This window comes from Megascapheus bottae, chromosome 3 (genome assembly GCF_031878675.1).
Source record: "Megascapheus bottae isolate mThoBot1 chromosome 3, mThoBot2.hap1, whole genome shotgun sequence".
Lineage (NCBI taxonomy): Eukaryota > Metazoa > Chordata > Mammalia > Rodentia > Geomyidae > Megascapheus > Megascapheus bottae.
In genome coordinates this window covers 13,980,185-13,996,775 of record NC_143511.1, presented here as the reverse complement: position 1 = coordinate 13,996,775, position 16,591 = coordinate 13,980,185, and the positions used below count along the sequence as shown (strand labels likewise).

Genomic DNA, 16,591 nt, shown 5'->3' with positions numbered 1-16,591 from the left:
CAGTTCTAATAACTGACCTTGTGTTTTAAATTCCAACTTAACATTACTACCTCCTCTAATGGTTAGTATGGAATCCCAGTAAACTATGTGGTCATTTCTTTTAGATACCAATGTTAATTGGTTAATTATAGAGTGTTAGAACTTGGAATTGTCCATATCTTCTATTTTTTCTTTCTTTTCTTTCTTTCTTTTTTTTGTTGATGTGGGCTTGATTGGAGTTTGATGCCTCAACTGGTGGTTCTTATCATCTTACCTTTTTTCATGCTGGCCCTAGGGCCTTGAACTCAGGGCCCTGAGTGCTATCTCTGAACTTTTTTGCTAAAGGCTAGGGCTATCACTTGAGCCACAGCTTCATTTCTGGCTTTTCTGGTGCTTAATTATAAATAAGAGTCTCAAAGATTGCCCTGCCTGAGCCGGCTTTGAACCATGATCCTCAGATCTCAGCCTCTTGAGTAGCTAGAATTACAAGTGTGAATCATTGGCACCCAGCTATCACCTTAATAGCCCTGACAGCCATCTGGGCAAAGACACAAATTTCAGTGTTTCTAAAAGCTGTATATCTACCTTTCAGCATTTACCTAGTTAGAGACTACTGACAGGAATCCTCAGCATCTTGCTATAAACATGTTAAAATATTATCTTACACTGAGCTGGCTTATATTGGTTATGGAAGAAACTTCACTGTTACTCTTCACACACGTGTTCATACCCTATTGGATCAGTTTTATCCCCTGTCTCACAAGAGCTGTTTGTATATCTCTGTTTCATATTGTGTCCTCAGTGAGCATCAATTACATCAGCTGGTATTATATCTTCAGATGTGGTGAATTCCAGATTATTGTATTTCTTGATTTGAGTGATGAATTACTTGAGACATCTTTCAGGGTGTGGGAATTTGAATTGTAAACCTGTATCATCTCTGAAAACTTAAGGTGATGAAATATAGCTTTTCTTTGTTTTGAAAAAAAAAAGTCATTCAGAACAAATAAAGCTAGGTAAAATATAAAAGTTAAGAAGCCAAACACTGGTGGCTCACATTGTAATCCTAGCTAAAGGAGAAAGTGAGAGCTGTAAGATCACACTTGAAGCCAGTCAAGATCTATCTCTAACACAACCAGTAAAATGTTGGGGTTCAGGTATGTCTCTACTGGTAGGAGGATAGCCCAGAAATCAAGCCAAACTAAAGCATAAAATATTGAATTCATGCTCTAATACCTATACATGCTAGTCATTAGAGAAGATACAAAACACACAGCTTATATATATATAGGTAAAATTAAATAATAGACTTTAGTCTTGAGAGAAAATATTTGCAGCATATACAAAAGACAAAAGACTTGTTTTCAGAACATGGAAAGATTTCTTCCAATGTAAGGAGGACATTTCTGAAAGGTACAAGAAACATTTTTGAAAGAAGATATACAAGTGACCAGGAAGCGTATAAAAAGTAGAAATCATTAATAATCAGAAAATACAAATAAATACATAATGAGATCACTACTCATCAGAATAAACAAAAATAAATCGATGTATAGAGTCTTAGAATGAATATTGCAGTCTAATACACTGATAATAGGGATATAAAATTACACAACAGTTCTTGAAAATTATTTGGAAAAATACTGAAGTTTTACCTGGGTGCTGGGGGTCACATCTGTAGTCTTAGGTGCTCAAGAGGCTGAGATCTTGGAATTTTAGTTGGAAGCCAGTCTAGTCAGGAAAGTCCATGAACCTCTTACCTTCAATCCAGAACTAGGGCTCAGCCCAAGGTGACAGAGTGCTAACCTTGGCCAGAAAGTTCAGAGACAGCACACAGGCACTGAGCTCAAGCCCTATAAGCAACAAAAAAAATTTAAATGGAAATTTATGTATGTAGGATACAACCCAACATTCTAAGTAAACATTTACCCAAGATTTTAAAAAATGTCCACAGACACCTGCTCAGCTATGTTCATCTCTGCACTATTAACAATAGCCAGGCGATGGAAACAATCCAGATGCCCTACTGCAGATGAATGGATACAGAAAATGTGGTATATATACACAATGGAATTCTACATAGCCAACAGACAAGATAAAATAATGGCATTCGCAGGGAAGTGGATGAATCTAGAGCAACTCATGGTGAGTGAGACAAGTCAAGACCTAAGAAGCAAAAGGTGCATGGTATCCTTAATATGTGGCTATTAAATCCAAAGAGTACAAGAGCAAGGACTCAATAACTGCATACCCAAAGCTATGGACATGGTAATGGAAATACAAACATAACTATATAGACATAAAAACCTATGACTCTATAGACATAATATTTTATTTCATAAATTGATATGTTCCTATGACATATAAACCCTTAGCCTAATTGTGATTAAGTTCTAAATACTAAGTCCCAGTGATTGTTAATAGACATTCCCTCCTTGAACACTTGTATGTTAAACTTGTCATTTAAAATATGATGTAAAAATCAACGTTAATAAATTCTTTAAAAAATGTCCACAGAAAACTAATGCAAGATATTCATTGCAGTATTTTAACAGCCAAGAATTTGAAATAATCCAAGAAGTCTATCACTAGATGAATGAAAACACAAAATGTAGTATGGCTCTACTATGGAATACTACTCAGCAACGAAAAGGAATGAATGACTAAGAAATGTAACAACAAGGATAATTTCAAAACAATCATTTTAGTGAAAAAAAGCTAGATACAAAAGAGTACATACTATTATGATTCCATGTATATGCAATGCTAATTAATAAACAGAAAAAGAGCCTTCTGAGGTCCAGGTGGATAGAGAAATAGGCTGCAAAGAACACAAAGTTGTTTTGGAGGTGCTAGAAATATTCTATATCTTGACTACGATGGTAGTTTCATAAGTACAGCTGTCAGGATTCATCAAACTGTATCCTTTGCAAAGGTGTATTTTTGTTTTGTGAACTACATTTCAATACATGATAGCAAAAATATTGTTAAAGGAACATCACTATATTAGTTAGAATTTTAAATATACACAGAATAGGTGTTTTATGGGGGACACATTCATAATTTATTTAAATGAGTATGGTTTTATAAAGAAAATTACAATTAATTAGCAGGTTTTTCTACCTACTGTTAATTAGCTTGGCTTCTATTAAATCATTGTGATTATCCAATTTGTTATAGTACTTCCAAAGCATTCATTATCTATGTTTGAATTGCAATCATTGAAGAAAGTCCTTCTGGCATTTATAATGATAATGAAGTCAGTGAAACATTGAAGCTATGGACAAACCCTCGCTTTGTTTTCAAAGCAGACTGCTGAGGAAATGAAAACTGTGTTACAAAGAAATGTAAAATCTCAATTCATAAAATGCATTTTGGGACCAGACCTCATTGGGAAGGTTTTAGTAGACACGATCAAAAATTAGCTTTCCCGGGGCCGAGACTTTGGCTTAGTGGTAGAATGCTTGCCTAGCATGCACAAAGACCTGGGTTCAATTCCTCAGTACCACATACATAGAAAAAAAGCCACAAGTGGTTCTGAGGCTCAAGTGGTAGAGCTCTAGCCTTGAGAAAGTCCAAGGACAGTGCTCAGGCCCTGAGCTCAAGCCCACAACTGGCAAAAAAAATTAGCTTTCCACAACGCATTTGTAATAGTCCTTCCCTCCCCCAAATAAAATACTTAGGAATTAACTTAGCCAAAGATTTGAAAACTTTAAAAATCTTTAAAAAAAGAATTTGAAGCCGCTTTAAGGAAATGGAAAAATCTTCCATGCTCCTGGAAGAATTAAGACCATAAAAATGGCAATACTGACCAAAGCTATTTACAAATTCAAAGCAATATCCATCAAAATCAAAACAACCTTCTTCAGAGAAATATGCAAAGTAATGCAAAAACTGATATGGAATAATAAAAGACTCCAAGTAGCAAAAACAGTCCTTAGCACGAAGAACAGCATTGGAGGAATATCAATACCAAATTTCACACTCTCCTACAAAGCCATAGCAATATAAAAACAGCCTGATATTGGCAAAAGATTGGGCCTGAGGGATAGTGGTTCAGAATAGAAGACCTCAAAATAAACTCACAGACCTATAGCCACCTAATACTTGACAAAGGAACCCAAAAAAATGTAAAGTGGAAGAAAGACCACCTACCTCTTCATCAAATGGTGCTAGCAAAATTGGCTATATGCATGCAGAAAACTAAATCCATATATATATATCACCCTGCAGCAAAATCAATTCCAAATGGACCAATGATATCAAGGTAAAGTCAGATACCATGAAACTATTACAGGAAATGGTAGGCAATGCACTAGATCTTGAAATTATTACAGGGAAGGGTAGGAGAAACACTAGGCATAGGTTAAAACTTCCAAAGTGAAAATCCAGGAATCACAACAAAGCAAAGAAAAACTGATAGATGGAACGGCATCAAATTGACTGAGTTCTGCACAGCAAAGGACATAGCTAGCAAGATACATAGAAAGGCTACAGGAGATTTTTTACCAGATATACATCTAAAATATACTAAAGAGCTCAAAAACTGAAACCCCCAAATTAAACCCTCAAAGAAACAACAACCCAATTGATAAATAGGCTAAAGACTTAAAGAGAGATGTCTCAGAAGTAGTAGGAATGATTAATAGACACATGAAGAAACGTTCAACATCTCTGGCCATAAAAACAAAAACAAAAGCAACACCAAATACCTGGTGGGCTGGGAGCCTGGCCTAGTGGTAGAGTGCTTGCCTAGCATACATAAAGACCCATGTTTGATTCCTTGGTACCACATTCAAAGAAAAAACCAGAGATGTGCTCAAGTGGTAGAGCCTTAAGAAAGCCCAAGGACAGTATTCAGGCCCTGAGTTCAAGCCCCAGGACCAGAAAAAGGAAACCCTCCAAATCAAAACACTGAGATTCTACCTCACCCCAGTTAGAATAGCCATTATCAAGAAAACTAACAGTAATAAATCCCGGTGGAGATGTTGCCAAAAGGAAACCCTACCATACTTGTAAACTTGTTCAACCACTCAGAAAGCAGTATGGAGGATCCTCAAATGACTAAACACAGAGCTTCTCTATGACACAGTTATTCTACTCCTAGGCATTTATCCAACAGAACTCAAACAAGGCCACACTACATCTAGCAGCATAATCATATTCGCTGCAGCATTGTTTACTGTAGTCAAGATATAGAATCAACCCAGAGGCCCATTAGTGGGCAAATGAATCAAGAAAATGTGTGTGTGTGTGTGTGTGTGTGTGTGTGTGTGTATTTGTATATATATGTAACGTGTCCACTTGTCAATGCCAGCTGTTACTTATATGTATATATGTATGTGCATGTATACATGCACACAATTCTCCTTATCCATCAGAATGATACTGCATCATTCATAAAAAATGGAAAGACTGAAAAATATTATATTAAGCAAAGTAAGCCAGACCCAAAGAAACATAGGTGGTGTGGTTTCACTCATTCACAATAACTAGAATGTGGCTATAAATCTACTCTGGATAATAAAATTTAAAAAAATACACTAGGACATGATAAATTATACAGGTCTCTAAGCATTCATGCAGAATGAGACCCAAGGAGGATATTCTTAGGAGAGGTTCACAAAGGCACAATAGCTATGTGTATGAATCTGATCATATAATATTTATCAAATGAATTCCAGGAAATAGAAACACGAGCTTTTTTCCCCCTTGGTTGCTGTTTTTCTTTTCTTTTCCTTTTGTGTTGTTCGTTCATTATCTGTCTTTGGAAGGATAAAGGAAGGGATACAAACACGGTGGGACAAAGAGTAAAATGATAAATGAAGCTATGCTACTCACTGGACACTATGTTGAAAATGAACTGCACAATTTGCAGGTGGGATGGGAGGTAAAAACCGAGAGAGAGAACAAAGGAAGGGGTAACATTGTCCAAAAGGAAATGTACTACTTATCTGTCATATTTAACAGTATCCTCTCTGTATATCACCTCTACAATACCAATAAATTCAGCTTTCTATCCAGGTGCTGGTGGCTCACACCTGCAACCCTACCCACTCAAGAGGCTGAGATCTGAGGATCACAGTTCAAAGTCAGCCCGTAAGAAAGTTCATTTGACTGATTTCTCATTAACCACCAAAGATTCAGAAATGGAGCTGTAAGGCTCAAGTGGTAGAGCACTAGCCTTGAGCAAAGATGCTCAGGAATAGCACCAGAGCCCTCTGAGTTTAAGCCATAAAAACAGCACAAAATAAAATAAAATAAAATAAAAATAACTGGTTGAGAGAGGGCTTATTTTAGCTTACTTTATTTAACGTTAATTTTATTTGTATATACTTAAGCTTGAATTCAGGGCCTCTCATTTCTTCCATTCAAAATAGTGCTCATTCTAGCTGGGCACTGGTGGTGAATGCCTGTAATTAGAACTACTCAGATCTGAGGTTTACAGTTCAAAGGCAGCTGGAGCAGGAAAGTCAGTGAAATGCTTCATGTAACCAGCAAAAAAATCTTAAGCTGAGGTGCAGCTTAAGTGGTAGAATGTCAGTCAAACAAAAATACCGAAGACACAAACCCCAGGCCCTAAGTTCAAGCTCCAGTACCTCCCCTCACTACACACTAGTGCTCCTTCACCAAAAGGCAAAACCTCACCTTTTCCAGCATGACTTCCCCACCTCGTTTACTGAGTACCCTGCTTTTCATGTATAGACCAGAGCACTAGAGCCCAACTAAAGGCTTCCCTTCTACCAGCAGAAGATACTCCCTTCATCTGCAGGATGGAACAGAGACAGAGCCTCCCAAAATTCAGAGAAGTAAATAACCTAAAGGTTATGGCTATGGCTTTGTTACCCACCCCCCCCCCCCCAGCATACTAGTACCACAGAGGCGCAGCTAATATCTCATTATTCAAGCAATCCCATAGCAGCAAGTAAATTTGTGAGGGGAACAGAAGAGCCAATTAATAAGCAGCAGCAATGCACTAATTCACATGATGATGTAAAAGACATCTGTATATACAGCATACAAACCCTCAGCCTAATTTTAATTATATTCTAAAATCTAAGTGCCAGTGATTGTTTATAGAGATTCCCTTCTTGAATATTTGTTTGTTAAATATGTCATTTGAAATATGATGTAAAAATCAATATTAATAAATCCTTGAATAAAAAAGACATGTATAAAAATGACACAATGTAAGAGCAAACATAACACCAGATAGACATTTTCTTCCCAGCTGTAATCCACACATTTCAAACACTGCTTTTTCTGCTGCTCATAGGAACTTACAATTCTGTAGAAGTGAAATCACACTTAGGCAGCCAGTGCAAGCACCTGGTGCAAAAGTAGGGAAATATGCAAATCTGTGTTTCTTAGGCAATAGCAGACACTGTAAGAAGTATTTCTTTCGTATACCTAGGATGTGCCAATTTTGTACAGTGGACACATGACAAGAGAAAAAAAGGATTACTCGTGGGGCCGGGAGTTTGGCCCAGTGGTAGCGTGCTTGCCTAGCATGCATGAAGACCTGGGTTCCATTCCTCAGTACCACATATATAGAAAAAAAGCCGAAAATGGTGCTGAGGCTCAAGTGGTAGAGCTCTAGCTTTGAGAAAGTCCAAGGAAAGTGCTCAGGCCCTGAGCTCAAGCCCAGGACTGGCAAAAAAAAAAGGATTACTCGTGCAATAATATTCACCTATTATGATCAATACTTCCATAAGAGTAATGAGTGAGTTTCATGAACAGATATCATTAAAAATAAGGAAGCAGAGTGAAAGTAAAAAGCTAGACAGGTGTCTTTCAGGAATCAGAAAGGCTTGAGAAGCAAAGGTTGGGCCCTATAACCCAGCAATTCCACTCCTTGGCATTTATCCAGTAGATCATAAATGAGGTTTCAACAAATCCACCAGTACAGCCATGTTCAGTGCAACAATATTCACCAAAGCCAAGCTATGGAATTAGCCCAATTGTCTCTCAATCGGTGAATGGACTAAGAAAATGTGGTGTACATACACAATGGATTTTTACTTACCCATTAGAAAAACTTATATCATTCATAAGGGAATGGAAAGACTTGGAAGAAATGATATTAATTAAAGAAAGCCAGACCCAGAGAAACAAAAGTTGTATAGTTTTCTTCATTGGTGGTAAATAGAAGATACCTATAAATCAGTATGTAAACATGTTGGTGGTATGCACGTGCTTACAAATGAACTGAGTTTATGGAGCATAATCTTTAGTGATAGTCACAAGACAGTATGTTGGAAATGAACTTTATTTTTTATTGTAATTAGTAAAAGGGTTACATGATATTTGCCAGATAGAAGGTGCGTTAATTCACATACATTGATACCCTTTCACATGTCTTGGTACCCATTTCCCTCCCCCCCCCACACCTCCCACCCGTCTTGGTTTTCCCCCCTTCCCTATCAAATTTCAAATATCCAAATACAAATAAATTCAATATATCATATAACAAAGTGAGATACTATACCAATATGAGATAACCAAGGGACAGCAAAGGAGATGAGAGACAACATAGTACATTAAGGACAACAATCATTCATTATATGGCTTTTGTTTCAATATCCTGGAGATCCTTTCAATTAGCTTCACATTATATGGTCTTATGTATCAAGATTTTGCTCTATTGCAGATCTCTGCTAGTAGAGCCCAAGGTTTCTACTGATTGGAAATGAACTTTATAACTTGGGAAGGGGGTACGAAGGGAAAATGTGAGAAAAAAAAAACAAGGGACGGGATAACAGTGTTCAACAAGGAATGTACTCAACTACCTTACAAATGTAACTATAACCCCTGATAATTAAATAAAGAAATATTAAAAGAAAACTAATAAGTAAGAGTCCAACAAAATCAGCACTGGAAAATGAGTACATGGAAGAGGGGAGTGTGGCCCAGAGGAGAGACATAGATAAATTAAGGAGGGAGGAGAAGAATGTAGTCAAAAATTCACTGTATCAGCCGGGAATGTGGTTTAGTGAGAGAGTACTTGCTTAGCATGCATGAGGCACTGGATTCAATTCCTTGGTACCACATAAAATTAATCAAATAAAAGGAAAAAAATAACCATTACATTTTTTAAAAGAAAAAGAATTAATTGTATATACCACAAAATTAAGAAGAGTAGGCCAAAGGGAGAGTTGAAGAAGGGTGAGAATGTTGAAGGGGTGACACTGATCAAGATGCACTTTATTCATAAACTTCTTTGTTAAATGGCATCCACTTTGTACAACTACTTAAAGATAATGAAAAATAATTTAACGAGAGAAGGAAAAAAGAGCAAGCCTGAATAGTCCTGTATGTTGTTTTAGTAAATAAAGTAACTTATTTTTTAAGAGTGCAAGCCAGGTGCCAGTGGCTCAGGTCTACAATACTACTCAGGAGACTGAGATAGGAAGTCGCCTTTCAATACCAGCCCCTGAAGGAAAGTCTGTGAGACTTTTATCTCCAGTCAACCACCAAAACTACCATTCTTATCTCCAATTACCACTGCAGCTATGGCTCAAGTGGTAGAGCAACAGCCTTGAGTGAAAAAAGCTAAGGGATAGCAAATGAAATAGGGAAAGATCATGCATTGTTGCAATAAATCATATGCAATGCAGTTACACACAGCATATGTACCACCAGAAAGCAGAGCTCTCTTTTCTTTCTTTCATCTCCCTTATCCCAGTTCATCTATAAATCAGAGTCCACATGAAACGCAATAAGACAGAAAAACAGCCGAAGATATTTAAGCCCATTTGGAGCAGGCAATGGGACATCTGAAAGGCATAAAATTGATGCTATTCAGAGTTTTCTCTTTTGGGTACTGACCACTTGTATTGCTAGTGGCTGGCAGAAAGGGGCCTCCTCCACATTGTGGTTCTCTGATTCTGACTGACCGTGGAGAGGCCACTGCCATGTCTGCTGGCTTTGGGAGGGACTCTTGAATTTGTCAAAGGAGTGCTGTCATTGGCTTTCTTGTCACTTGAACGGATTACTCCAGTTTGGATTGGGCTAAAATCTACTTTGCAGATGAGACATTTTTGAGGGCTACTCACACCCCCTTATTTTAGACATCCTATAGGACAGGTCTCTTCTGGGAGCAACTAGGCCTCCTTCTCTCTAAAGCTGTACTCCTCACTTCAGCCTAGTCTCTGTGGTTTTTAGGGTAACTGGAAAGGAATAATCACACTTTCCTATCTTATTGTTGGTTACACAATGACCTCATGCAGTCCGGAGATCAGGCAGATGTGATAAATTGATAACCTCACTTCAATTCAGGAATACACCTAAGAAGCTCACATTTGGTCAGGACCCTGTATACTGTTGCTATGTTTAGCAACAATACAATTGTGTCTTTTCCAGACCCTGACCCTACATCTCATTCAGAGACACAATTCCACCATAACAAATAATCTGAGAAACAATTCCAAAGCAATCCAAGGGAACTCAATTTCACAATTTCAGCAAAATATTTTACATGCCTGCTCCCATCTTGCTCATTCTTTAAATCCACTTTGGTCCTAGTCTGTAATACCCACTCTCTGTGACTATCCCAAATAATGTTCCCCTCACCCAATCCACTCTCATCACCCCTTCTATTTGGAGATTCGTTGTTTCCTCTTCTATTTCTGGGAGCACAGGGGTTCACACATAGGGTCTAGTGCTTCCCATGCAAGACCAAGTGCTTTATTTTCAAATGAAGTCCCATGTTTTTGAAACTGCCAAAAAGAATTTGTTTTGCCTGTTCTGGGACTTGAACTACAGACCTGAAAGCTGCCCTGAGTTTCTTTTGCCCAAGGTTAGCACTCTACCACCTGCACAACAGTGTTTCTTCTGGCTTTTTCTGTTACTAATTGGGAATATGAGTCTCATAGACTTTCCTTCCTGGGCTGGTTTGCGCTGCAATCTGCACAACTCAGTCTCCTGAGTAGCTAGGAATACAGGCCTGAGCCACCAGGGCCTGGCCAAACTCCTCTTTTCAAAAAAGTATCACATTTTTGCCAAGGTTAGCATTAGACCATGAAACTCCTTCCTACACCTCTCACCTAGTGGTAGCTTATCTCCCTAGCAAGCATAAGGCCCTTTCAAACTATAACGCTTCCAAAATGGACAAATAAAAGAAACAGACGATGTAGCATGAGATGCAGTTAAACACTGCATTCCTTTTTCTCTACTATATAAAAAGTACAATGTATAAAAGTTCTGACCCTTTTGTTGCACATAAAGAAAATTCTTTCCTTATGCATAACTCACTGTCATTCATATTCACACGATGGCTTCACTCATGGACGGAACACCTAGTCATCTGTCCCTGGTGGCAGACCTCAGGGAGCAGCCTCCAAGACTGACTAATGCATTAACACATCGAGACAAGGAAACCAGTTCCTTGAAGGACCAACAGCCTTGATTTACTCCTAGCACTTAAGCCTCAGGGCACTCATCCTTCAGAATTACCAGGTTCTGCTTTCAGCTGGTCAGTCTACATAGCACACTGGCATATGGAGCAAGGAGAGATGAAGATAACAGAGACCGGAAAGGTGAGAAATAGCAGGAATAGCTTCCTATTTCAACCTAATTTTAAAAGTTGCAAATACGTGATGAAAAAGGATAAGCTTAGGGGTTGGTGGTGTGGCTCAGTTGGTAGAGCACCAGACCATTTGTGGAAGCCACAGGTACCAAGCTCCAGTCACAGTCTCAGATAAAAAAGAAGAGAAACAAAGATAAGCTTAGAGACGATCCAGTAATAAAATCTTAACCATCTCGACAATAAAAGCCACAAAAGACACTCTGCAGATAGAGTTAAGGCACTTCAACTGCTAATGCTTCTGCTAAGTAATGACATGCTTTCATCAACTTTGCTTTTGTAGTTAATTGCCACCAATAAACATCCCTATGCCCTTCCACAAGAGAAGATACAATGTTTCCCCAAGTTTGGTAGAAGTTTAGCTTAGCGTACATTAGACTACAAATGATAACAGAGTGGTTGCGAAGGTATCATTTCATTTCTTCCCACACCTACATTTTTTAAAAAGCACACTTAAAAGATAATGACATGCATAAGCACATGATTTTATATGTACATATGTATGTAGACACAGAGAGAGAGAGAGAAAGAGAGAGAGAGAGAGAGAGAGAGAGAGAGAGAGAGAGAGAGAGAGAGAGAGAGAGAGAGAGAATATTGCCAAAGTACTTTACAGTTTTGTAGGAAAATAGAACAAGACCAGTTACATCTGTTTTTAAAAGTGAGGAAAGAAGCTGAGATCTGAAGATCACAGTTCAAAGCCAGCCTGGGCAGTGAAGTCCATGGGACTTTAATCTAAAATTAACTACCAAAAACCCAGAAGCAGAGCTGTGTCTCAAGTGGTAGAACATGAGCCTTGAGCACAAACGCTCAGGCACAGTACTCAGTCTCTGAGTTCAAGTCCCAGGACTGGCACACGCATGCACATGCACAAGAGGGATGAGAAAGAGTGATGGAGTGAGTAATCAAGATATGTAAGCATATGTGGAAATGGCATCCTGAAACTCCCTTGATAAAACTAGTATTTGCTGATAAAATTATTTCTGTATGTGCTGGTATTGAACTCAAGACTTCACAGTCTAGCTTGGCTTTTTTTGCCTTTTTTTGCCACTGGAGCCATACCTCCACTTTCAGCCTTTTTTTTCTGGTTTGTTGGAGCTAAAAATCTCACAGAAGTTTCTGTGATCCTCTGATCTCAGCCTCCCGAGTAGCACCTGGCTAGCAATATTTTTAAGCACTTTTAGGCCAGGAGCTTGACCTATTATTGGTAGAGTGCCTGCCTAGCAGGCACGAAGACCCAGGTTCAATTCCTTGGTACCACATACACTGAAAAATCCGGAAGTGGTGCTGTGGCTCAAGTGATAGAGCTCTAGCCTTGCGAAAGCTCAAGGACAGTGATGAGGCCCTGAATTCAAGCCCCAGGACTGCCAAAAAGGGCACTTGAAAACCTTGGCACTGATGGCTCACATCTGTAATTCTAGCTACTCAGGAGGCTAAAGATCGTGGTTCAAAGCCAGCCTGAAAAGTCTTCAATTCATCTCAAATTATCTATCCAAAAGCCAGATGTGGCGGTGTGGGTCAAGTGGCAGACTGCTAATCTTGAACACAAGACCTAAGAGACTGTACCCACACAATAAGATGAAGAAGAAAGAAGGAAGAAAGGAGGAATGAGAAAAGAAATAGGAAGAGGAGAAAGAAGAGGAGGAGGAGGAGAAAGAGGAAGAAGGGAGAAGAGGAAGAGAAAGGAAAAAGAAAGAAGAAGAAGAAGAAGAAGAAGAAGAAGAAGAAGAAGAAGAAGAAGAAGAAGAAGAAGAAGAAGCAGCAGCAGCAGCAGCAGCAGCAGCAGCAGCACTACTTAAGGGTTGGAAGCATGGCTCAAGTGATGGAGCCCTTGACCTATAACCAAGTGCAGCGATCTGAGTCAGTTCCCATACACAAAAAATAAAAGCACTTAATTTCCAAAGATAATAACAAAGTCAATTTTACCTTCCTAATGAAGAATGACAATGGAGTTCCGTATTTTAGACAAAGGCCTGGACAGCTGCAGCTATACAGTGGCTCTCACTGTTGGCAGCTTTGCCAACACAGCCAGCCTGAATGCAAACATAGCACTGGCCACTAGAGGCCAGAATGAGACAGTCCTGGCCTCTGAGACCTTTTCCTATTCCACATGAATAGATTACAGACTTGCAACCTCAGTAATGGCACCAAGGCAGCCAGTGACAGGCCATCAAAATGTATTTCCATATCCTCCTGCAGAGTTTTATTCTATATTCACATCAGTGAGCCAACAAGCACTGACAGAACAATAACTGTCAGCAAGAGTCTGACACTTCACTAAGGTCTCAAACAGGTACAAATGTGGAACTATAATAGGAAAGAGGAAAGAAAAAGAGCAGAGAGGACACGGGCACTGACAAGAGGGAGCCTCTATACAAATGTATGTCTGATAAAGGAGCCAGAAGAGGAGAGGAGAGCAGAGGCATAGGCAAGGGAAATACTTCTACCATCTTGGACTGGAGCTGAACTCTGAGCTAGCCATACCATGTCCATCAGAGGGACTGGCCAAATGCAAGTATTCCATTCACAATGTGGAATATAGCTCAGTCACCTTAAAAAGGGAGAAGACAGGCTAGGGCAGGAAAGATCGCTAAGACACTTATATTTAGGTAGTAGATACTTATGTATTTTAATGATGGCATTTATATAAATTTGTTAAGGTACACACAGATACATAAAATTATACAAAAATGTGTTTTAAATCTGATAGGCAAGCCAGGTGCAATGGTTCACACCTGTAATCTTAACAATCAGAAGGCTGAGATCTGAGAATCTCGGTTCAAAGCCAGCCTAGCACTAAAGTCCGTGAGACTCACTTCTAATTTTCTGGTGGTTAATTAGAGGTAAGAGTATCATGGACTTTGCTGCCTGGCTGGCTTTGAACTGTGATCCTCAGATCTCAGCATCCTGAGTAGCTAAGATCCACTGGCACCTGGCTCTCTAACATTTTTTTTCCACGTGACTAAAATTTTTTATTTGACTACATTCTGAATCATGCGTAAGCATGACAGTCTCTCTTATTTATTAGACTTTGGAAATACAAAAAAAAACAAAAAGTCAAACAGCCTGTAAAGAACAGTGAAACTCCAAGGAGAGAGCACTCTGCACTTGACTGTGGGATAAATAGCCACTCTCTCCCTTGGGCCACGTCCTCTCAGTTCAGGTCATTAAATACAAACGTGTCTGCAAAGTCACTTCTTTACTTCTCCAAGGTCCTCAATGCTGTCATCATCCACCTCAGGCCACTTTTCCTGAATGAAATAGATGTTTGCATCAGTGAAGTCCCCCTAAATGATGATTTCCTCCTCCTCTGTGACTGAGGCACTGCAGGAGAATTTCTGGGCAAAAAAAAAAACTCTTTGTGCTTCTTTAAGATCAATTTCAAAAGTTGCAAGGCCACACACTCTGGTCACACATTTCTTCTTTGCTCTAGGAATTTTTGCAATAGTAACTTTTTGTGGTACCATCTTCTTTTTCTGTTTGATTTGACCCCTTCCACCCCTCTTTTGTTTTTTTCTTTTCCTCTTCTTCCCCTATTGTTCCTTGACCTTCAGGAATTCCAGTTTCTTGTCTGGGTGAAATTTCTCTGTGGGTAGTGAATAGACTCCACAATAAAGGACGAGGAGTGGATAATCCGCATCTGACTTGGCACTGACCCTCGGATCTCCTTGGATGTCAGCACCTCTGGATTCCAAAACATCAATAGCATTTCACATACCCAGGGGGTCACACAGCTCCCCCCAGCCTCTGCTCCCGCCGGCCGAAAGGCGGAAATGGCACATGCAACTCCTCTTTCCTGCCAGGGACGCCGGGGTCTAACATATTTTTTAAAGAAATTTAACTACAAAAGTCATTAAAAGAAAGCAGCACTTATATGAAATTTACAAAAGATCAGATTTTATGTTTTCTAACCTGAAAAACAAATGTGGGATAATACACATTAAATAGTTTGAGTTAGCTATTTTACAATCTATATGAGCACATATATATATCAAAGTAGCATATTGTACAGCTTAAATATATACAGTTTTACATGTTAATTGAAAACAAACAGTCCACTTCTCAATGGCTCATATTCATACTCATAGGTATGGATTGAGACCTGGAGGATAATGATTTGAAGACAGATCAGGCAGAAAAGACTGCAAGACTTTTAAGCAGCAAAATTCCAGACTGGAGGTATGGCACAAATGGTAAAGCACCAGACAAAAGGAAAAAAAGCCAAGAGAGAGTAGAAAGTCCTGAGTTCAAACCCCAATATGGACACAAAAAATTAAAATAAAGAACAAACAAGCAAATAGAGACACCAAGTACTGAAACATGAAAGATGAAAGGTAACTCTTCAAGTTAGCAAAATCCAAGTTTATATGCACATAACATATTCCAAATATATATATATGACAAATCAATGGAAGATGGCAATCCACTAAAAATGCAGATAGCTTCCCCAACACAATCAATGCACAGCTGTTTATTCAATAAGTAAGTACTGAATGTTTGCTAAGTACAAGGCACAGTGATGATTCCTGGGAAACTAGTTTGCCCCTACCCTCATAGACCCTCATTTCAGTTATTTATTACATTTTAGATTAGTTCTGAAAAGGAAAAAAAGTGCCTTGGGAGCAAATAGACAAGTAAACCAGAATGATTTTGAGGGATGTTGATGAGAGTTCAATTAGGGGCTAAAATTCAAGTCCCAGGAGTGAGTGTGACTTTGGTAACCGAAGCACTGGCAGTCGGATAGCACTCCACATTAGCAAGTACCAAGGAAGAAAAGGCAATGTGCTAGATGAGTGTGTAAGTCCCTATGACAGGAGAAAGGACAATGACAGGCATGGGTACAACTACTCTGAGATCCAAAGAATGTGTTAATAAGGTCAATCTTTCTTCTAAGGGTAATGACAATCTATCACAGAGGGCCTAAGGTGTTTGAAGTAAATATCTTCCAGGACACAATGACAATGAGGAGTGCTTACACTGGACAGGGTGGATGATGTTTCAGTCCTCCAAGGAGATGTTAAGAAGGGAAAA

The 16,591-nt window shown here is 38.9% G+C and overlaps 1 long non-coding RNA gene across 2 annotated transcripts in view; it reads right to left on the bottom strand.

Moving 5' to 3' along the window:
* Positions 1-16,591, bottom strand: part of LOC150064995 (uncharacterized) — a 62,224-nt gene that overhangs the window by 21,664 nt on the left and 23,969 nt on the right. For both annotated transcript variants that reach the window (XR_016534890.1, XR_016534889.1), the window contains exon 2: positions 1,635-1,832. This is a non-coding gene — a long non-coding RNA (uncharacterized LOC150064995). The remainder of the gene's footprint in view (positions 1-1,634; positions 1,833-16,591) is intronic.